Genomic DNA, 23,899 nt, shown 5'->3' with positions numbered 1-23,899 from the left:
TTCTAGTATAGTCATCTTAAATTATAACATTTGAAGGCCATGGAAGCTTTTTAAAAAGATTTGAGTCCTCCAGTTTTAATATGATCAGTGATATTGCTACAATTCCTGTGATGGATAGTGAATAATATTTTGTTAGTGTTACATTATCAACTTTCTTGAGAAGCAGAAATCTGATCTTTAAATCTTCATTAAACATGTAATTTTTTTTCATTTATTGTCCCTAAAATGGTTTATTGCAAAGTAAAAAAATTAAGTAAGTTATAATTTTATACCACAAAACAAGGAAACAACCATTGTGGCAACAGACATCAGAGTACTCTCTCACTTGCTAAGGCAGGACTTCTTGGCTTCTATTCCCCACTCAAATTTTACATGTGCATGTCCAGTATTTTCCCATGGCCTTCCTGACTAACATCTTGATGGCTTGAACTTCTCGAGACCATGGAACTGTCTATGGCCATGAGGAAAGTAGATGGTGCACCAAGTGAGTCCTCAGAGGACAGCATCAAATTCTTCTCCGCACTCCACAAGAGATTTGAAGCATCTCCCAGTGTGCTTAATTTTATCAGCAAGAACCTAGTAACTATGCCTTATTTAAAGCATTAAGCTTAAGTTATATTGCATTTGAAAAGCTTTGGGAAAAGAAGTACAATATTGATGTTTGTCTGTAAACTTAACCACCAGTTGAAGCAAGAACTCTATTCTGTGAACCTAAATCTCTCATGTACCAAGAGAGAACACAGCAGAAACTCACAGTACAAAATGGAGAACTCCCAATCCTAAACCAGCTCATTTGAATTCAAACTATTTAATAAATAGCACTGTTTAAAAATAAAAATTCTGGAACAAATGTCAAATCAGACATTAAGGCAACACATGTAAATTGGACCTGTCCAAACCAAGACACATAGTTAGCCTGTGTATGTGTCACCACTGTCAGACCTTCTGAATTACTGCCACTCATAGATGATTTATCGGATTCACATGTAAAATATTTGTCAATTTGACTAATTTCCAATTTAATTATCTCAACTTTCATTTCCATAATAATTATGCTCATCATATATGTTCTTGAAATATCCTTAATGCTTTTATAGTTGTTGGATACCATAAGAATAACAACATGAGTTAAATACTTCAAAATTAAACCCATATTCAACAAAATGTGATGCTTGCTCATAATTCCTACCACCTATTGTTGGTATGGATAGACCTAATGTATTTTGCTATGGAGGATAGCTTTTTCCCACATGTGTGAAAGTAAATAAGAGGTCACTAGAAGAGAAGCTTCTAGTTTTAATGCTACTGAGTAAATTATCCAAAAAATTCAACCCATATGAAATTACATAAAAGGAAGATTGAAAAAATATGACCCATCAGAGAAATGCCCAATTATAAATCCATGCCCCAAAGCTGAAATCCAGAGCCTTTAATAGCAGCAAAAATATTTGCTGACCTTTTGTTTTTGTATTGAATGACCATTCCACTCTTCTCTGATAGAAATCCTATTATGTTTCAAGTTTCAAAAGTCATGCCTTTTCGTTACCTTACTCTCTCTGTTTTTATTCCAGCTACATGTCCTGAATCATCATCATGTTTTCTTTTAAATACTTACTTATTTTTCTATATTGTATAAGGCTCTGTCTAGGACAAGGCCAAGTCTTATTCCTTGTATTTAAACATCCACTTAGTGTGATTTAAAACAGAGTAATAGCTCAAGACATGTTTGTTGAAAAGACATCAAGATTGCATTCATTTTCTGGTCATAGCTGTCTTACTAATCACCTAAATGATTACCATTTAAAAATTCATATATGATTTATAATACTGAAAATTTTGTGGACTCTAGTATGACAGTTGGGTTTCTAATAACTATACTTGAGACAAAAATGGCATCAAAATCTATTTTGATTGCCATAATGCTTTTAAATAAACATAGAGGCAAGCAGAATTTGTGTAATTTCTCAAAACCAGCAATACACATATGTTTATGACCAGTTGTTCAGCCTATAGAAATTGGTGTGCATATGTATTTCTAACAGCCTGATAATAAATATGTTACTCCTGAAGAGGGCTTTGCTATTGTGGATGGGAAGATGATTTTATATAAATACATAAGTTACATCTTTCTGTAGAAACTTTGTCTCATATTACAGTGTCAGATTCAGTGTTGAGTTGTTGGCACTATAATAATGAATAGCAATTTTCACATGAAAGATTTTATAAAATCCTTTCATTCTTCAGCTTACTACCCACACAAGAGAACAATTTGGTTCAAGTACTTAAAATGACATATTTAGTGGCACCTGGATGGTTCAGTCAGTTGAGGGACTGACTCTTGTTTTTGGCTCAGGGTCTGGGGATCGAGACCCGTGTTGTTCTCTGCACTCGGTGGGGTCTACTGAAGATTCTTTCTCTTTTCCTCTGCCTCTCTCCCCCCTCACACACATTCTGTCTCTGTCTCTCTCAATCAATCAAATCTTAAAAAATAACATATTTAAAAATAGTAATTTGTCATGAGGCTTTCTTTAAGCCATCGATGTTTTTGGCACATGAAACTGGCTTTCTCACATAAAAAGGACCATTTTTTTTTTAATTATGAAGAACATAGTGTGTTTCAGGGAGAAACCATGTTTAAAGCATCTCCTTTTGTCAATGTCATTAGGCTTACCTAATCAGAGCTTTCATTCAATGTCTGCAAAATTTAGAGTGTCTCTAAGCACAAAATCTATGTATGCCAATATACAGAACACGTGGTGTTTCTATTTCAAGGAAAAATTGTGTTTACCCTATTACCTGTCATCATAATACCCGTCGGAATTGTTGTTGTAAGTCATTCATCATCTTAGAAGTAAATAATTTTCTTGATGTGTTGTAGGAAAAATACATCAATACAGAGAATGATGATGGTGTGATTATAGTAATTATCACATGTAACATGGGTAGTTACTACTATTTACTTCTGTTCTAATTCATTATAGAGCTAGTAAAAGTCACACTAAGGAGGATATCCAAGGTGAAATAACATTAAGGAATTTTTGTTCACTGGAAATGAAATGAATAAAGGCTTTGAAGTAGATTTGATTTACAGTTTTTTTCTGGCTAAACTCTAGGGCAAATTTTAATTAGCTATATTATGATTTTGAGAGGAATTAAAATAACTTTCAACTGGAAACAGTATTATAAATAGTCATCTAAAAGATGAGAAAGTCAAGAAGATAATAGATATTAAAATGTTCTATTATTCCAAAAGTTAACATTTGTGTTGTTGATTATAATTTTCTTTTACTAGATCCTGGATTATCCACAGGCAGAAATCACTTTATTGTTATTTTTCTTGTAATGCCAAACAAAGTGGTATATGGAATATATTGGCATACGGGAAGTGATCATGTGTGCTGAGTCTCATACTGGTGTGAGAGATCTGATTGTTAGATTTTCAGGAATTGTACAAACTGGTGTTGTCTTGGTAGCTTGACATCAGGCATGGTGGGAATATTTATAACAGAATTAGTCAAGAAGAAGGCTTTTCCCCAGAGAGCAGATTATTAAACATTTACTGGCATACCACCAGAAAGCTTTCAATAAATGGTAAATGGACAAAGAATGAGTGATTGGTTTTAAAAATAGTGATAATCTACAATAATACAAAGAAATACAAACTACTCATGAAATAAACACACAGCATTAAATAAGATAAAATATTTGGAATTTGGTGTCATATAGGCTTCCCATTCTAATGTGGACTCTAGCGCTGACTAGTTGTGTATTCTTGTGCAAGAAATTTAGACTCTTTGAGGTGGAAGTCTCTTCCACCATGTGAGGATACAAGGAAAAGTCTGCAACCTGGAGGAGGGTCCTCATTCAACCATGTGGCACCTCAATCTTGGACTTCCAGCCCAAAGAACTGTTTTGAACTAAAAGCCAACAAAGATTAAGTGGATAATGATAAAAATGAACACCCATTTTCTTTAAAAACAATTAGATTAGGAGTGTGTACAAAGGCTGAATTGTATATTTTTGATTCAGAGGCATTCAATTATGAAGGTAATCCTAGTTACATACCACTGGCAACTTTGAAAATGTCTGTACAGCTTGTGGTTTCCCTCAGGCTTTGAAATAATACCCTGTGGTCTTATGTATGGTTTGGGGTCTGTGCATATTAGTGGACAGTGCTTAGTGACTGTAGGCGAAGATACAAAGTAATGTGAAATCCCTAAGTATATACGGAAAGTGATCTGCTCCTGGAAGTGGTAGCAAGTTTCCACGGGGAAAAAAATAAAACTTGCAGCTGATAAAGATGATGATGATGATGATGATGAAGAAGAAGAAGAAGAAAGAAGAAGAAGAAGAAGAAAGAAGAAGAAGAAGAAGAAGAAGAAGAAGAAGAAGAAGAAGAAGAAGAAGAAGAAGAAGGAGGAGGAGGAGGAGGAGGAGGAGGAGGAGGAAGAAGAAGAAGAAGGAGGAAGAAGAAGGAGGAGGAAGAAGAAGGAGGAAGAAGAAGAAGGAAGAAGAAGAAGAAGAAGAAGAAGAAGAAGAAGAAGAAGAAGAAGAAGAAGAAGAAGGAAGAAGAAGAAGAAGAAGGAAGAAGAAGAAGAAGAAGAAGAAAGAAGAAGGACGTAGTAGTAGTAGTAGTAGTAGTAGTAGTAGTAGTAGTAGTAGTAGAAGGGGCAGTCCGGGTGGCTCAGCGGTTTAGCACAGCCTTCAGCCCAGGGCCTGATCCTGGAGACCCGGATTGAGTCCCACATCAGGCTCCCTGAATGGAGCCTGCTTCTCCCTCTGCCTGTGTCTCTGCCTTTCTCTCTCTCTCTCTCTCTCTCTCTCATGAATAAATAAATAAATAAATAAATCTTAAAAAAAAAAAGAAGGAAGAGGAGGAGGAGAAGAAGGAGAATAAGAAGATAATAATGAAGATGGAGATTTTGATGATGAGGAAGCAAAAGAAAAGCTTCAGTAAGTAAATGTAAGTGTAATACTCCAGCCAAAAAAAGACAAAAATCAAACCAGAATGCAAAAGACTCAAAACCATTAACAGTAAGATCAAAAGGTAAGGAATCCTTTAAAAAAAAAAAAAAAACAGAAAAAAATCCCCTAAAACACCAAAAGAACCTAGTTCTGTTGAAGACATTAAAGCAAAAATGCAAGTAAATAAAGAAAAAAGGTGGCTCTCCTCCTATCTTGGAAGCCAAATTCATCAATTATGTGAAGAGCCGCTTCTGGATGACTGACCCAGGAGGCTCTCCAAGATCGCTGGCAGTGAAGGAAGTCTCTTAGAGGCAATATTTTAAATAGTTTGCTAAAATTTTCCATCTTATTTCATTTCTGTAATGGATAATATATGGCTGTCCTTTTTATAATACAGAGTGTGAACTTTCCCTACTATGTCTGATAAATATTGTCCAGGTCCCATTGCTAAAAATGTGTTGTCCAAAATGTCTGTTTGATTTTTAAGAATGGAATTTTACCTTTACCTGGTTTTAAATATATGTGGAATGTCATAAGAGCAATGGTGGTCAGATAAATGGAAATGGTAGGGAGGCAAAAAAAATATATATGTGAAATAAACTCAGTATTCTAATGAAATAAAAAAAACTCTTTGAAGTAACTTGCTCAATGGTGTGTATGAGAGAGAGAGAGAGAGAGAGAAATGGAGGTAATAATGTTCACCATATAGGAATATAATGGAGACTGCTTACAATTTATGAGATTGAATCATAGGGAATATATTTTGTTATACGGCACAAACATGTCACTTATTTGACATGGCTTGACTTCTTTAGTAGATGTGCAATAAATATTGGAAGAGAGACAAAAGGAAAGAGAAATAAAGGAGGTTAGGAAGAAAGAAACAAAAAACAAAAACAAAAACAAAAAACAAACAAACAAAAAAAAAACAAAAAAACAACAACAACAAAAAAACACACACACACAAAAAAAAAAAGGAAGAAAGAAACAAGAATATAGAGGCTTCAGAATTTTATTCAAGAATTTTTTCCACTATGTCCATACACATCCTGCCCAACCATCCAGTTCAGTAATATAATCAGAGACTTACACAGTCAGACTGTGATGTTCTCACAGTCTGGCTTAAGGTATTGAAGCCCCTAGAGCTTCCTTCTGCACTGGGCAATATACGTCTAAATATGTGATGTGTATTAGTATATTGTAATCTTTTGATAATGGTAGTCCATTTAGACTATATTTTGGGGACTAAGTTAAGAAACACTATGTAGCTAGCTAACTCATTTTAAAAAGTAATATATGTCTTTTTTTTTTTTTTGAGGAAAAAAATCCTATCCGTACTGAATTTTAAAATAGCTGTATATCTAGAAAACACATGTAAATATTAATTAGAACATAAATCAGATCATGCTGTGCATCCTGTTCTGCAGAATGTGTTTCAAACGAACAAATATGCCATGGCTATCTTTCCATTGAATGCAGAGAGAACTTTTTTATCTCTTATTTTTATATGATGTTCCATGGTATGGATGATTCAAAGAAGACTAAATCAATATTCTCTCACTTTTGGCTTTCACGAACAATGCAGCAATAAGCATTTGTATATGCATGTATATATGTTTTTACATGTTATTTTCATACATGGGTAGTTACTAATATATGATGAAGCCTGAGAGTTGGAAGTGCTTCAAATTTGGCTAAATATGACTAAATTGTTCTCCAAGGAGATTGTGCTAATTTATATTTTTTCCAAAATGGCATTTTTTCTCCATATATTAAAAAACATAAATCATCTCTGGAATATTTTCAGGAGTTGCAAGAACTCTTTAAATTGGTATTAATTGGTTGTTACTGAGGCTGATCACCTCCATGTGTATTTATTTCTTTTTAATTTTTTTCTGCCCACTTTCTCTTCATATATTTGGCTTATCTTTCTGTTGGATTATAAGGCATCTTTTTAAAAAATATATTTGTCTGTCAGTATGTTCCAAATAATGTTTACATTTTTGTTTTTCCTTAACTTTCTCTGTGGTACTTTTTACTATGTCAACATTTTAAAATTTTATGACATGAAGTCTGACAGTATTTTTTTTTAAAGATTTATGTCACACACACATCCTTATCAATCCTTCCATTTTCTAATAGTTTATACATATTTTTATACTTAAATCTTAGATCTCTAGGGAATTTATTTTCATGAAATGATTAAGCATCGGTTGGTTCCTTATTACCTAATGACTGTAAGTTATCCCAAGGACACTTATTGAATTATCCACTTTTCCTTGTCCATTTGAATTACTTGTTTTCCAAGGGAGAGAGGTAAGATGGCAGAGGAGTAGGGTGACCAGAAACTTGCCTCCTCCCTCAAATAACAACTAGATAAATATCAAATCATTCTGAAGACCCAAGAAATCAGTTGAAATACTTCTTTTCCTATATTTGGATTGTCAATGTATCTTGGGTATAGACTTCCAAAAATTATTTTCCAGTGGTTATTCTAGTCTAGCAACTACAATATCCTGTTGTAATTTTGTTTGTTTTATTATATATTTTAATATTATCTAGGACAAATTCCTTTTCATCACTTTGTGTGTGTGTGTGTATGTGTGTGTAATTTACCTGGCTAGACTTGACATTTTCTTTTTCTAGATAAATTTTTAAATATTTTGACACATTGCAAATTGAAAGACACAGATGCACACACATTGGAATTTTCATTGAGCTTATGCCTAATGTTTTATAACATAAATTTCTGTATTTCTCTATTTATTTAAGCTTTTCTTCTTGCTTTTGCAGGTATTTTTGCAAAAATATTTTCAAGATTATTTTTTTTTTGCTGTTATTGGGAATGTGGTTTTTTAAAATTTAAATTCAATTGGCCAACATATAGTAAATACATCATTAGTTTCAGATGTAGAGCTCAATAATTCATCATTTGCATATAACACCCAGTGCTCATTACATCAGGTTCCCTCCTAAATGACCATCACCCAGTTACCCCATACCCCCCACCTCCCCTCCAGCAATCCTCAGCTTGTTTCCTGTAGATAAGAGTCTCTCAGGGTTTGTTCCCTCTCTCTTTCTTTCCATTCTGTTTTCCCTCCCTTCCCCTATGATCCTCTTCAATGTTTCTTATATTCCACATATGAGTGAAACTAATACAGGAGAGCTAGTTTCTTGTCTCATGGAGTTGAAGGATGAATCTCATGGACAAAGGAGAGTGAGTAAAGTGATAGAAGTTTATTAAACAAAGATACAGAGAAAACTCTCAGAAGTGAAAGAGATCCCAATAGGGTTGCAACTGAGGACTTTTTGGCTCTCCTTTTATTGAGAACCTAGCCAGGGACCCCAGGGCCTTGAGATTGTGGTGTAGTCTTGGTTTGAGCAGGGACTATTGATAATACCCTCAATGACTTACTTCTTTGTGGTCTGGTGAATTTCTATGATTACTTGGTAGCCATTAAAGAAAGGTACTCCCTAACATTTGGAGCTGGGGAGCCAGGTTTATTTTTTTATTTTTTTCCTGTTTTTTTTCTGTCTTATCTCCGTTTCCTTGGGATGGGTAGGAGCCTGAATCTTGGCCTTTCAGTTTCCTTCAGGTTTATGGGAATCCACGGATCTACGGGAGCCAACTTTGGGCCTTTCCCTTATCTTTCCCCGCCTAGCCCCCCTGCCTCTAACTCATTCCTACATCAAAACCATATGATAATTGTCTTTCTTTAATGGACTTATTTCACTCAGCATAATACCCTCTAGTTCTATCCATGTCAATTGGTAAATGGTCAGTATTCATCCTTTCTGATGGCTGAGTAATATTCCACGGGGTGTGTGTGTGTGTGTATATATATATATATATATACACACACACACACACATCTTCTTCTTTCTCCGTTCATGTGTTGATGGAAATCTTGGCTCCTTCCATAGTTTGACTATCCATGTGGGATAGTTTTTTAAATTGCATTTTCTAAACTGTTATTTGTGCACAATAAAGGTAGGGGATTTTGTATATTTGCTTTTAGCTTTGGCACTATTTTGAAATTCTTCACCATTTCTAATGCCTTTTTTGGTAGTTTCTCCTGGGTTTTCTATTTTTTCTACGGTTTTCCATATATTACATATTGAGTACTGTCCCTATGTTTTTAGTCTAATGTCATTAGCAAGCAATTCCAAAATAATGACAAGAAAAGAAAGTATTTTTTACCTTAAACCTGACTTTGTTGGCAAGGCTTTTAGGATTTAACCAGTTAACAGGATTTGTGTGGGCTGGTGAGATGTGTTACACGTGTTTATCAAGGTACATGCTCCATCAGCTCCTAGTTTCTTACAGTATTTTAAAAAATTTATTATACATTTATTACAACTTCCCATGTGTTTTCCCCTACTATTTTTATTTATTTTTAAAGATTTTATTTATTTATTCATGAGACACACACAGAGAGAGGCAGAGACACAGGCAGAGGGAGAAGCAGGCTCCCTGTGGGGAGCCCAGTGTAGGACTCAATCCCAGGACCCCGGGATCAGAACCTGAGCTGAAAGCAGACACTCAACCGCTGAGCCACCCAGATGACCCAACCCCACTATTTTTAGAGAGCAGTAACCATATTTCTAATCAAATTCAGAATGTAACTGTTATATTTCACTGATAATTTAATAGACTACTAAAATTGATTTGCTATCTTATTTAGAATTTTTGCATAGATACTCATAAGTAGGAGATATTTGTAATTTTCTTTCTCAGTCCTATCTTTTTTCCTAATAGTACTATTATGATTATGTAAGAAAGGACTGGAAATATTTCTCTCAGTTTTTATCAGTGGTTCCCAACCCTGGCTGTACATTAGAATTTTAAAAACCATAAACATTAAAAAATTTTTGGGTTAGGGCCCCACCCCAGATCACTTGCATGGACTGGAGTATCAGAATTTCAGTGTAATGTAGTCTCAGATTTCTTCTCTTTTTATCTTGTGTTAAATATGCGTGCCACATTACTCATTCTTTCCAGCTGAGCAGAATAAGGGAGTCAGCATGCATCTGTCACCAAACCAAGCATTCATCCATTTTTCTTTGGAACAAAACTAGAAGTTTCTCAGGGTATTGGCCATTTGAAACTTTCACTAGGTGTTCATGACCCTTCTGTAAATAGAACAGCTAATGACATTAAAGTATTAAGTCTTCAATGAGATAGCAGGTTATGCTTAGTATCTGATTTTGAACCTATTATTTTCCCCACCACCTCTTTGTCCATCACAACTCACTTTTCCTATGTTCCTCTACCAACTTCTCTCTTCCTTAGAGTGAAATTGGTCTTCCATGCTTTAGATTCATTCTCCCCTCTCCATAATAACAATTTTGTCCTCCAAGAGTCTCTTTCTCCCCGTCCTTACATTCTATTTCTCTATTTATATTGCAAACGTCCCTCTTCTGCCAACTGTGACTGTACCATGTTGTTCACTGTGCCTCAGAATTCGTCTCTTGAAGGCAACCTTCCCACCCAATCTTAACTTGCTCTTTTGCTCCCAAGTTAAGCTTCAGGCTGTGTATGGATGCCCCTCCCCCCTTTATTTTGGATAGTTACAGGGAAACCAATCTCTTTGATAACTTTCACAATATTTTTCATTCTTGAATAAGTACTATCATCTGCTTAAGAACTGACTTCCAGGGCAGCCCAGGTGGCTCAGCCGTTTGGCGTGCCTTCAGCCCAGGGCGTGATCCTGGAGACCCGGGATCAAGTCCCACATCTGGCTCCCTGCATGGAGCCTGCTTCTCCCTTTGCCTGTGTCTCTGCCTCTCTCTGTCTCTGTGTCTCTCATGAATAAAGAAATAAAATCTTAAAAAAAATAACTTCCAATCAGTAGAGGGTAGGGGGGTGGGGGGACAGGGTAAATGGATGATGAATATTAAGGAAGGTATGTAATGTAATGAGTACTAGGAAAAAAAAATGAGTACTAGGTATTAAATAAGACTGATGAATCACTGACCTCTACCACTGAAACAAATAATACATTATATGTTAATTAATAGAATTTAAATAAAAATATTCTCTTGGAAAAATCGTAACCAAATAAACTGACCGTTCTTAACATCCCTCTGCAAGATATAAATCTCTAGGACCATTCACTAATTTGTGTATTCACATACCCAGGCATTCTAACATTCTCCACCAAACTCACATCCTGTTTTTCTCATTCTAAATTTGGTTACTATTTGCCTCTAAGAGACCAATGTTGTATTCTCAATCACTTTACTGGCAATGTGATTTCTCTCTGGCCTGACACACTTTCTCTATGCTTTCTCACACTAAGACTCCTGATTTCCTGACTCTATGTATCTTGTGTAAGGATTTGAATAAAACACACTCCCCATTCCTACATGTAATTCATCCGTCAACTTTATATTAAAAAATTCTGTTCATCTGGGACTTTTATCATCTGCTTACAACTCCTTACCTCTCCTCTCTATACTGCCACCTACCAAACTCCCAGGCATCTCTCCCCTCAATTCATTAAATATTTTAGCTTCCAGATGATTACCCTCATTCACACCAAGCCCTGCCACCACCCTGTTTGATACCTTATCACTGAACCCACCCACTCAGTCTGACCTCTGAAACAATGATCCCCATCTTTATTTCAGATAAATCACCCTCATCGATGACTCCACATTCAAATCTTCTTTCTCATGTAACAGATACATAATTCTAAAGTTTTACATTTAGACATTCTACTTCTTATCCTCTCATCTCTCTACTGAATTATGTATTTGTCTCTGTTATTTGCTTTGCTTTTTCATATCAGATGCATAAGTCCTACAGCTTCTGTTTCCAAAACTTGTCCTGCATCCGGTTATGTCTTGCCCCCTTGGCCACGATCATAGCCATTCTGGCCACCATTTTACCTCACCTCAGCTTCTGCAGTAGTCTCCGACTTGTCTCCCAGCTTGATTTTTGCTCCTCTACTTTCGTTAGATACTACATCAGATCCTATCACAACCTTTTTATAACCCTCCATGGGCTACCTGTTGCAAATAGGATAATATCTGCACTCTTCAAAAGCTCTATACAATCTGTTCCCTACCGACCTCTTAGATCCTATTTCCTATCAGTCCCCTTTAATCACTGTACACTAGTAACAGGGATCTTTCTCTCTTCTTCCTTTGAAGGGGCCAAGCTTAGTCCTGCCTCAGGCTTTTGTACTTTTTTTTTTCCTCCTGCCTGAAACATTTCTCTCAGATCTTTGCTTGGCTGCCTCTTCTGCATTATTTAGATTTTAGCTCAGATGCATCCTTCTCAGAGGATTCTGTTAAAGTACTCATCAACTACTCTCTTTCCAGTAGTTTTTGTTTTCCTGCATAGTTTTAGTCTTATGAAAACTTATGTTTTTCTCTCGTTTACATATTTAGTTTACAGATTTATCTCTCTGCCTTCCATCAGAACATAAGGTCAATAGGAATAGAAATCTTTTCTCTGTCTCTTTTGTCACTGTATCCTCAGCCTTAGAAGAATGCCCAGATTGTAGAAAATTCCCATTAAATGTCTGCTTAAAAAATGCATGAGAGAAAAACACTTCTTTCACCCCACCTGTTGTCCCTCTCTACTGCGCTCCCTTATTCATTTTAGACTTTGGGGCTCTTTGTTTTATTCCTATCCTAGATAGGATTCTCTGAACTATGACTACATTGGTACCCATCTGCCAAATCTGCAAGATCAGTGTAGGATTTTGTTATCTCCTGCCTGCATCTACCCTGCAAAGCACTGTTGGGGAAAGTCACATGGCTGTACACCTACTGCTCTGTGTTCCTGACCTTTCATTGTCATCATTGCCTTGCATCTCCATCTCCTTCCTGTTATTCTTTCCACCTGCGATGAGGGAAGACATGTCCTCTATTTTTATGTAAGGATGATACCTTCACTCCTTTCTGGATCTCATTTCTCCAGACTCCTCAGAGCCCTGCACCATTAGGTATCTCCTTTCTTGGGATCAGTTGCTCCCTCCCTACTTGCTACTCTTCATAAGCACTTGAACTTGTTTAGATCTCTGTCATCACTCGCCCCTATATTTTCAGGAATGAATTGCTGTCCACTTTCATTTTCTCCCCATGCTTCCCTATCGTGCACACAGTAGGTGCCCCACAGCACAATGTTGATAATATAGTTCCCCTGTGTAGAGAAACCTTTGGTGTGCCATCTATTGCAGGAGGTCCACACCCTTTGTCCTGGCCTCCACTTACTACACACATACATCCTTCCTTCCTTCTATTCTTTCTCCTTTCCCTACCTAACATTCCCTTACCTTCTATTCACTTACTCAACAAAGGCTACTTAAGTGCCTGTCGTGAAGTTAATACTCAAATTGGAAATTAACTATCTTCTAATATATATATTCTCTTGGCAAAAAAAAAAAAAAGTCAAACACTATAATTACAACATATCCTTTTGGGTCACTACCTCTAGGCTATCCTCTTAAGAAGTATTACTTAGGACAGCCTGGGTGGCTCAGCAGTTTAGCTCTGCCTTCGGCCCAGGGCCTGATCCTGGAGACCTGGGGTTGACTCCCACATCGGGCTCCCTGCATGGAGCCTGCTTCTCCCTCTGCCTGTGTCTCTGCTACTCTCTCTGCGTCTCTCATGAATAAATCAATAAAAAAATTTTTTTTAAAAAAGGTATTACTTATTATCAATTAGTGTGAATCTTTTCAAATACCTACTCACAGAAATTACATAGTATGATTTGTGTTTCTGTTTTCCTCTTACTTTGTTTTAATTTTTGCATAAATTGAATTATTATGCAAGAATTGTCAGCACCTTGTTTCTTTCACTATGTAGTAAATCTTGGAGAATCTGTAACATTAGTATACACATAAATCTAATCATTTCAACAGCTACAGAGCATTCAACAATATAATATTTATTTAGTTCATTAGCTTAGCTTATTTAGCTACTCCTTCATTAGTGGGCATTCAAGTTATTTTTATTTATTACTTATTTGTTTGTTTATTTTGCTATGTACTTTGCTGACAAAGTGAACTTTGCCACTTCTAGCTCTTGGACATATGTCCAATGATTTTCTAGGGTGGATATATAGAAATATAATTTCAGTGATGAAGGGTATACAGAATTTAAATTTTGCAGGTGCTATCAAATTGCCTTCCATATTGTCTATATTAATTTATATTTTCACCACCACAATATGAGAATTGACTATTCCTGTACATTCTTACTTGCCAAAATTTGTTTTAATAAATTTGTAAATTTACCATTCTGGTGAGTAAAAACAAATAAAAGAAAGGTGTCTTTTATAAAGTTTTGCATCTTAGGGTTACTGGAAAAGTTGAGTATCTTTGCATATTTTATTGGTGATTTTTATTTCATATACTATAATAAAACTATCCTTTGCCTTTTGAAATTGAACAATTTTGCTCATAAAAATTTTACTTTTTAAGATAATCTTATTACAGATGCTGATACTTTTCAGCTATCTCTCACTTTAATTTTAGCATTATTGTTTTGTCAGTCACATTTATCTACATTTTCTAATATGGAAAATGCTTCTGAATTTTAAGTCTTTGTCTATTTTTAAAGGTATACATATATATATTTTTGTCATTTTATACTCATTCTTTTAATCCTCACAACAGTATTGTGAGGCGGGCACTTTTATTATTTGCAGGATCATATGGTAATTCTGTTTTTAATTTTTTGAGGAATCTCCATAGTGTTTTTTTCATTGCAGCTGTGAAATTTACATTCCCATCAACATGAACAAGAGTTCTCTTTCTCTACATCCTCACCAACACTTAACATATCTCTTTTTATGTGTCATTCTAACAGATATGAGGTGACATCTCCTTGTGGTTTTGATTTGCATTTCCCTGGGGATTAGTGATATTGAGAATCTTTTTATGTGCCTTTTGACCATCTGTGTGTCTTCTTTGGAAAATGTCAATTCAGATCCTCTGCCTCTTTTTAATGGGATTATTAGTCATTTTGCTGTTGAATTATATGAGTTCTTTATATGTTTTAGATATTAACTCCATATCTGATACAGGATTTACAAATATTTTCTTTCACTCCACAGACTGTCTCTTAATTTTATTGGTTGTTTCTTTTGCTGTACAGAAGCTTCTTAGTTTTGCATGTCCCATTTGTTTAATTCTGCTTTTGTCATCTGTGCTTTTGGTGCCATATCCAAACCATTATCAAGGAGATTTTCTCTATGTTTTCTCTAATTGTACATTTAAATCTTTAATCTATTTCTTTTTTTAAAAAAAGATTTTATTTGATTATTCATGGGAGACATAGAGGCAGAGACACAGGCAGAGGGAGAAGCAGGCTCCTTATGTGGAACCTGATGTGGGATTCGATCCCAGGACCCTGGGATCACACCCTGAGCCGAAGGCAGACACTTAAGCACTGAGCCACCCCAGCATCCCTCTTTAATCTTTTTCAAGTTAATTTTTTTGAGTGGTTTGAGAGAGGAGTCCAGTTTTTTTTTTCTTTTGTATGGGGATATTCAGTGTCCCAACACCATTTATTGAAAAGACTATCATTTCCTCATTGAGTGTTCTTGGATTTCTTGTCAAATATTAGTTTACCATATGTATGTGGGTATATTTCTGGTGTCTTGATTCTGTTCTATTGTACCGTGTGTCTCTTTTCATGCCAATTACTGTACTGTTTCTATTAGTATAATTTTGTAATATATCTTGAAATCAGAAATTGTGGTGTTCCCTGCTTTGTTCTTCTTTATCCAGATTTCTTGGCTACTTAGGGTCTTTTGCAATTCCATGCAGAATTTAGGATTTTTTTCTGTGAAAAATGCCTTTGGGATTTTAATAGGAATTGCACTGAATCTGTTATTCACTTTGAGTAGCATGTAAAATTTCTACATTTTAAATCTTCTGATCCATGGTGTGGGATGGCTCTACATTTATTTATGTCTTCTTTAAGTCCTTTTTTTTTAAAGGTTTTATTTATTTATTCATGAGCCTGATGTGGACTCTGAGATCACAACCTGAGCCAAAGGCAAATGCTCAACCACTGAGCCACCCAGGCATTCCTTCTTTATGTTTTAAATGCCTTATAGTTTCAGGATGCAGATCTTTCACTTCCTTGGTTAAATACATTCCTTAGTATTTTACAGTTTTTGACTATTGTATTTTTTTCTCTATCTCTTTTTCAGATAGTTTGTTGTTAGTGGTAATCATGAAACTGATATTTGTATAAAGGTTTTGTATCTTGAAAATTTAATGAATTCATCTATTCTAACAGATATATGACAGTCTTTTTTTCAAGATCCATTCATTTATTTTAGAGAGAGCAAGGGGAGTGACAAAAGAAGAGAGGGAGAGAGAATCTCAAGCAGACTCCCTACTGAGCACAGAGCCCTATGCAGGGCTCAATTTCATGACCCTGGGATCATAGCTGGAGCTAAAACCAAGAGTGGGATGCTCAACCAACTGAGCCACCCATGCTCCCCTATGATGGAATCTTTAGTGTTATCTTTATATAAGATCATATTATATGCAAACAGAGACTATTTTACTCTCTTTTTCCTATTTAGATGTCTTTTATTTCTTTTTCCTGTCCAGTTGCTCTGGTTAGAACTTCTAGAACTATGTTGAATAGGAGAGATGAGAGTGGTTACCCTTATCTTGTCCCTGATTTTAGAGGAAAACTTCCAATGTTTTACTGTTAAGTATATTGCTATGTGTGGGTTTGTCATTTATGAGGTATGTTCCTCCTTTTTATGAATTTAAATTCAGTTAATTCACATATAGCGTATTATTAGTTTCAGAGGTAGAGTTCAGTGATTCATCAGCGCTCATTATATCCCATGCCTTCTTTAGTATACATCACCCAGTAACTCTGTCCCTCCCACCTTCCTTCCCTCCAGCAACCCTCAGTTTGTTTCCTATGATTAAGAGTCTCTTATGGTTTGTCTCATTCCCTGCTTGCTTCTTGTTTTATTTTTATCTCCCTTCTCCTATGGTCATCTGTTTTGTTTCTTAAATTCTACATATGAATGAAATCATATGATAATTGTCTTTCTATAATTAACTTATTTTACTTAGCAGAATACCCCCTAGTTCCATCCACATCATTGCAACTGGCAAGATTTCATCTTTTTTTTTTTTGATGGCCGTATTCCATACGGAATGGAATTGTATGTATATATACACATCTTTATCCATTCATCTGGACTCTTTCCATAGTTTGTCTGTGGTGGACATTGCTGCCATAAAAATTGGGGTACAGGTGTTCCCTTTGGATCGCTACATTTGTATCTTTGGGGTAAATACCTAATAGAGTAGTGTAATTGCTGGGTTGTAATATAGCGCTATTTTCAACTTTTTGAGGAGCCTCCATACTGTTTTCCAGAATGGCTGCACCACCTTACATTCCCACCAACAGTGTAAAAGTGTTCCTTTCTCTGCACATCCTCACCAACATCTGTCGTTTACTGACTTATTAATTTTAGCTTTTCTGACTGATAAAAGGTGATATCTCATTGTGGTTTTAATTTTTATTTCCCTAATGCCAAGTGATGTTAAGCACTTTTTCATGTGTCTGTTAGTGAAATGTCTGTTCATGTCTTCTGCCCATTTCCTCATTGGATTGTTTGTTCTTTGGGTGTTAATTTGGTAAGCTCCTTATAGATTTTGGATACTAGCCCTTTATCTGATAAGACATTTGCAAATGGGGTATGTTCCTTCTAAATTCATTGTGTTGAGAGCTTTTATCATGATGGGATATTAAATATTGTCAAATTTTTTTCTACATCTGCTGAGGAGCTCAAATGATTTTTATCACTCATTCTATTAACGTGTTATGTCATGTTTATTTATTGGTGTATATTAACTGATTTTTGAATCTCAGTAATAAATCACACTTGGTTATGGTTTATGATCTTAGTAATGTGTTGTTGAATTCGGATTACTAGTATTTCCTGAGAATATTTGAGTCGATAGTCATCAAGGATATTGGCCTGTAGTTTTCTTCGCTTGTAGATCCTTATGTGGCTTTGGTATTAGGGTAATGTTGGCCTTATAAAATGAAGTTAGAAGTGCTCTATCCTCTTCAATACTTTGGAGGAGTTGAAGAAAGTTGGGCATGAGTTTAAGTACTTGGTAGAATTCATTGGTGAAACTATCTGGTCCTGACTTTCTTTTTGGGAAGTTTTTGTAAACTGCTTCAATCTCCTTAGTTATCATTGATCTGTTCATATTTTATATTTCTTCAAGATTCAGTCTTAGAGGTTGTATATTTCTAGGAATTTATCCATTTTTTTTAAGATTTTTATTTATTCATGAAACAGAGAGAGAGAGAGAGAGAGGCAGAGACACGGGCAGAGGGAGAAGCAGGCTCCATGCAGGGAGCCTGACGTGGGACTCGATCCCGAGTCTCCAGGATCGGGCCCTGGGCTGAAGGCGGTGCTAAGCTGCTGAGCCACCTGGGCTGCCCTATCCATTTCTTTTAGGTTTATTTTTCATAGTTGTTCATTGTAACATCTCATAATTCTTTGTATTTCAGTGGTGTTAGTTATAGCTCCTCCTTCATTTCTGATTTTATTTATCTGAATCCTCTCTTTTCTTGGTTGGTCCAGCCAAAGATTAGTCAATTTTGTTTGCTTTCCCAAAAACAAAAACAAAAATCCAACTCTTTGTTTCATTGATTTTTTTTTTTCTGTTGTCTTTTTAGTCTCTACTTCATTTGTTTCGGCTCTAATCTCTATTATTTCCTCTCTTGTGCTGCCTTGGGACTTAGATTATTATTTTTTCCTATATTTTAAGGTGTAAAGTTAGATTACTTTTTTCAGCTCTTCTTTTTTTTTTTTTTTTCTAAATGTATGTGCTTATCATTATAAGTAATTGTGATAAATGATGGCTGGGGGAGCTTGAGTTAACTATAGGGCCCTTCAGGATCTGGCGTTGCAGATGGGATTGTCTCCTGCTGAGCCCTGGGTTAGCAGGTCTACTGTCAGACTTTGGCTTTGAGGGGGCTAGGGACAAGTATAGGATGCTTTCAGGATCTCCAGTGTCACAGGTGGGAGTATTGCCTAGCAAGTTTCTGTACTCGTAGGGCTGTTCACTGACTGGCTGAGATAGTCTGGAACTCAGCTATAGGTCCCTTTCAGAATCTGTGATCTGGCTGTATTTGGCAGCCTTACTTCTAGAGGCTCCCAGGCTGTGGCAAAGAGAGGGCCTGAAGCTGGTTCATGGACCACTTCAGCACCTATAGTTGGGACCCAGTTTTGCATGCCTATTACCCACCACACACATGTGTGGGGTAAGTCCTCCCAGGTCCCTTGGCATATAGTGCTAGTGACAGGACAAAGACAAATGGGGCTGTAGCCAAGTCCTTATGGGTATAGAACTGTTTCTGGGTATGGAGGTGGGACTTTCATTGGCATGTCAGCCACCTGGGGGCAAGCCTGCCTTCTCAAAATGTCTCTCTTCAGTCTTGAAATTCACTGAGTTTTCACAGTCTCCTACCAGGCTCCCCAAACCCCAGGAAGGCATTTGTATCTGTGGATAAATGCCACATTATTGTTGTTTACAGGGTATGAAAAAGGGGGACATCTTACTCGGCCACTTGCCTGACATCACTCTACCTTTGGTATTTTTGGGTGTGGTAAGTGAAAAGCATTCAAAATGAAATTTATTTTCCAAAGAGATATGTTATCATTTCAATACATTTATAGAAAATTACATTTGTGCATTTTCTTTTATTGGGATTGTGTGTAATGTTTAAAAACAGATGAAAAAAAGCACTTGGAAGAAAAACAAGGTTAATGGAAATGATACGATTATCATATTTTCTTTCTGGAACACAAGTTTCCTCTATGTGTCTTTTTCTTCCTTCCTGACTCTCTCTCCCACTCTGCCTACAAAGAAGTGTTTGATAGATAAATTAGGTAACTGTTCTTTGCATGACTGAATTGTTTGTGTTGATACTCAGCAATTGCATATTTATGTCAACACTTTCCGATTATGTTCCATTTGTAAAATTTGAAATCACAAGCTCCATCCCAGCTTCAGTAGATAACAGATGAAATATGAGGCAAAGAAATGGGGAGGATGTCATGCTGATTGCTTTCTGGAAGACTCAATTTGTAAGCTAGTGAGAACCTATATCTTTCCCAGTTGACCTTTCTTGTTACACTTTTTGTACTCTTTTTCTTCTAACACAAAAATTATCATGGGGGTTTGTGGGAGGTTGTTTGATTCTGGGAACTGCATATGTTACTTTGTGTAATTTATAGCAGCCCTCTGCAAATAATTTATTAGTTCTTATTGCTAAATGCCCTGTGAAATACTTACCAGTCCATACTCTCATAAAAATATTGAGACCTTTCCTCCACATGCAGATTCTTTCTTAATTACATTTATTTCTGGTACTGGGATATTCCCAACAGTGATGTCAAAAAGAATGTTATCAGCCCTTCCCTGTGTTCTAAGGTCCTCCCAGCTCCAACAACATCTTTCTATTGTATTACCTGCTGTTCAGTGAATTATTAGCCATCTGCTACCAGCTTGGTACTGTGATTTAAGTATTGTATCAGGCGGGTACAAAGGGTAAGAAGATAGATGTAACACTCTCTTTCTCAGTAGGCCACTTAATTTGCTTGACATATTACACCTTGTAAGTTCCTATGTCTGTCAACAGACCCTCTCTACCCTCAACCTAGCCTGCAAGTCTGAGGTGTGTTGTTGATTTTAAATCTTTCCCCCTTCCATAGCTCCACAGTATCTAGGATGGGCAAAAATTTTCTAATTCACATATTGATTCAGATCCTTAGGTAATGGTAACTGACAGTGGTAGGGAGAACCTAAGACCATGCATTTGCTACTCAGAACTCATCCAACAGGGAAGATTTAATGACTGATTTGGTTTCTGTTTTTTGTTATTTTTTCCTAGTGCCATATTAAAAACATTGCTTCACATACATACATTTTCCTAATCTGTGGAATACAATCATTTAATTATAACAGATTTTGATCATATTTTTAAAATCTGCATTAAAAACAAGTTCATTAGTGGATTTATTGCATAACCATACTAGAATCTATGAGTACTCAAATTTGAATTTCTTAAATCACAGTTATATTGCACTGTAACATGTCAAGAAACAAGGGATCTCTATGAATTAATTAGACTTGTAAGCTGAGAACAGCTGTCTTGCTTGAGTTTGAACTTGAACTTGGAAGTCTTTTATTTTGCTAATAATTGAAGTTTTTCATGGAATATGTTAAGAAATCTGAAAAGTATGGAAGAAAATTTTAAATGGAAGTAAAATAACTTTCATAATCCTATTTGACTCACTACATGATTCACATTATTCCATACATTGTTATATTTTTGTTATTATATGTTTTATAGTACAATTAAAATCATACTGAATAAGTAGTGTATAGTCTATTCATTTTACCTATCATAACATAAGAATTCTCTGATATTTGTAAACTCTTCATAACATTATTTTTTATGGATTCAGAATATTCAATTAACTGAAAGTGTTTACTTCACTGAAGCATTCCTAATACAGTACATTTTTGTTGATTTCCCATTTTTACCACAATCAACAATGAGCCAGTGAATGACATAATATATTTTAGATTCTTTTATTTTACTGCAAGTTAACGTTCAGAGCAAAGGAAAAAGTATTCTAAGATATTACTAAAAAACTTCTTTTAAAATAAACAAATGAATGTTACAAGATACATCTTGTACAGTGTAGCTTGTCAACTTTGTTATTTTCTTAAATAAACCAGTCATGTGGGTGTTGGCAACAAAGATTCCATCCTAGCAGGTGATAAATTTTTAAATGGCTTTGTGCTGACAATGATTCCAGACTTTGGATATCCCTTGTTGTAATAGGTACTATGGAGGAGATAAAAATACAGAAAAGTTTTCATTTTCGAGGACAGTAAAATGCATCAGATCTCAGACCACATGTTGCATAGTGTGCTTATTGAAGTTTTCATCTAGAAAAGATGGAACTAAAAATGTTGAAAACAATTAATTTTATTTTATATACTATAAACTTTAGGTTGTTATAGCAACTATGTATGCTTATTGGAAACCAGCAAAAAATAAATTCATCCTAGCAGCATATTTTTCTGAGTTTAAAGTTAGTGTAACACTTCACTCTGGACAACTTTCACAGCGTGTTCATAAGAAGGATCCCTTTTAGGGCAGCCTGCGTGGCTCAGCAGTTTAGCTCCTGCCTTCGGCCAAGGGCCTGATCCTGGAGTCCTGAGATCGGGTCCCACGTTGGGCTCTCTGCATGGAGCCTGCTCCTCCCTCTGCCTGTCTCTGCCACTCTCCGTGTGTCTGTCATGGATAAATTAAATAAAATCTTAAAAAATAAAAAGAAGCGTCCTTTTTAGAATTTTTTTTAGTACATCAGTTTTCCCAAGCATTTCACCTAATCTTTTGTCAGTCGGAGAAGGACAAACATTATATGTTCTCATTCATTTGAGGAATATAAATAATAGTGAAAGGGAAAATAAGGGAAGGTAGAAGAAATGTGTGGGAAATATCAGAAAGGGAGACAGAACGTAAAGACTGCTAACTCTGGGAAACGAACTAGGGGTGGTAGAAGGGGAGGAGGGCGGGGGGTGGGAGTGAATGGGTGACGGGCACTGGGTGTTATTCTGCATGTTAGTAAATTGAACACCAATAAAAAAAAATAAAAAATAAAAAATAAAAAAAAAATCTTTTGAAATTCAAACAATTCTCTTCTGAACTATCTTTTTATGACCCTCCCACGTCAATTTCCTGATCTCTTCCTATTAAATCATCTAGCTCTGTTGGAAAGTCATTTGCCAATGGCTTTGCATGTGGTTCTTCATAATCACTTTTCTGAAATCCTGGATCATTTGCAGAAGTGAGGTTCCATAATTTGACCCAATTGTTCTTGTATTTTAAACATTTGATATATTTTTTGAATACAAAATGGGAAGAGATAATTGTCAGTGGTAAGGAGAACTGTTTGAATGGGGATTGATTTGATAAATTGTCAGTTATTTAGCAAATGTTTTAGTATTATGAGTCCTAACCAGTATCATAACTTTAGGCTTGAGACTAATGTATGTTTGAATATAAAGAGCCACATGTGGGGATCCCTGGGTGGCTCAGCGGTTTAGCGCCTGCCTTCGGCCCAGGGCATGATCCTGGAGTCTGGGGATTGAGTTCCGCATCAGGCTCCCTGCATGGAGCCTACTTCTCCCTCTGCCTGTGTCTCTGCCTTTCTCTCTCTCTCTCTCTCATGAATAAACAAATAAATATATATATATTTTTTTAAAAGAGCCACATGTGTGTGATCCTAAGGCACAGTCTGTCCTTCTAACCTAGTGTCAAAGTTTACAATTCACCATCAGGAGTGGACAACTTGATGGAGATATTCTTCATACTAACCATGAGGCTTAGCTCTATTGAAAACAATATTCTCACTTAGTTCCCCTCCTTTCCCTTATGATCTCTTTCATTATTTCATATATTCCACATATGAGTGAAATCATATGATGATTGTCCTTCTCCGATTGACTTATTTTATTCAGCATAATACCCTCCAGTTCCTTCCACATCAAAGCAAATGGTGGGTATTCATCTTTTCTGATAGCTGAGTAATATTAGAGAGGGAGACAAACCATGAGAGACACCCAACTCTGGGAAACAAAAGGTTATGGAAGGGGATGTGAGTTGGGGGGGGGGGGTTGGGGTAACTGGGTGATGGGAACTGAGGAGGGCACTTGATAGGATGAGCACAGTACTATATGTTGGCAAATTGAATTTAAATTTTAAAAATGTAAAAAAATAAAAATAAATTTTAAAAGAAATGCACATTAAAACAATATGAATACGATACCATTTTCAACAATTAAAAATAAAATATCAACAAACAAAAAAGAAGAAAAGAAAATGATATTCTTAA

The 23,899-nt window shown here is 35.8% G+C and overlaps 2 protein-coding genes and 1 pseudogene across 7 annotated transcripts in view; 2 read left to right on the top strand and 1 right to left on the bottom strand.

Annotated features, from left to right (window-relative positions):
* DPP10 (dipeptidyl peptidase like 10) overlaps positions 1-23,899 on the top strand; it is a 1,275,784-nt gene that overhangs the window by 220,529 nt on the left and 1,031,356 nt on the right. The gene's annotated exons all lie outside the window — the stretch shown is intronic.
* LOC140611567 (nucleophosmin-like) lies at positions 442-5,335 on the top strand (annotated as a pseudogene).
* LOC140611885 (uncharacterized) overlaps positions 21,561-23,899 on the bottom strand; it is a 97,610-nt gene continuing 95,271 nt past the window's right edge. For all 6 annotated transcript variants that reach the window (XR_012013182.1, XR_012013184.1, XR_012013172.1 and 3 more), the window contains one exon: positions 21,561-22,296. The gene's annotated coding sequence lies outside the window, so the exon portion shown is untranslated. The remainder of the gene's footprint in view (positions 22,297-23,899) is intronic.

Source organism: Canis lupus, chromosome 20 (genome assembly GCF_048164855.1).
Source record: "Canis lupus baileyi chromosome 20, mCanLup2.hap1, whole genome shotgun sequence".
NCBI lineage: Eukaryota > Metazoa > Chordata > Mammalia > Carnivora > Canidae > Canis > Canis lupus.
Note: the sequence above shows the minus strand (reverse complement) of the source record. Positions and strands in the feature narration are given on the sequence as shown.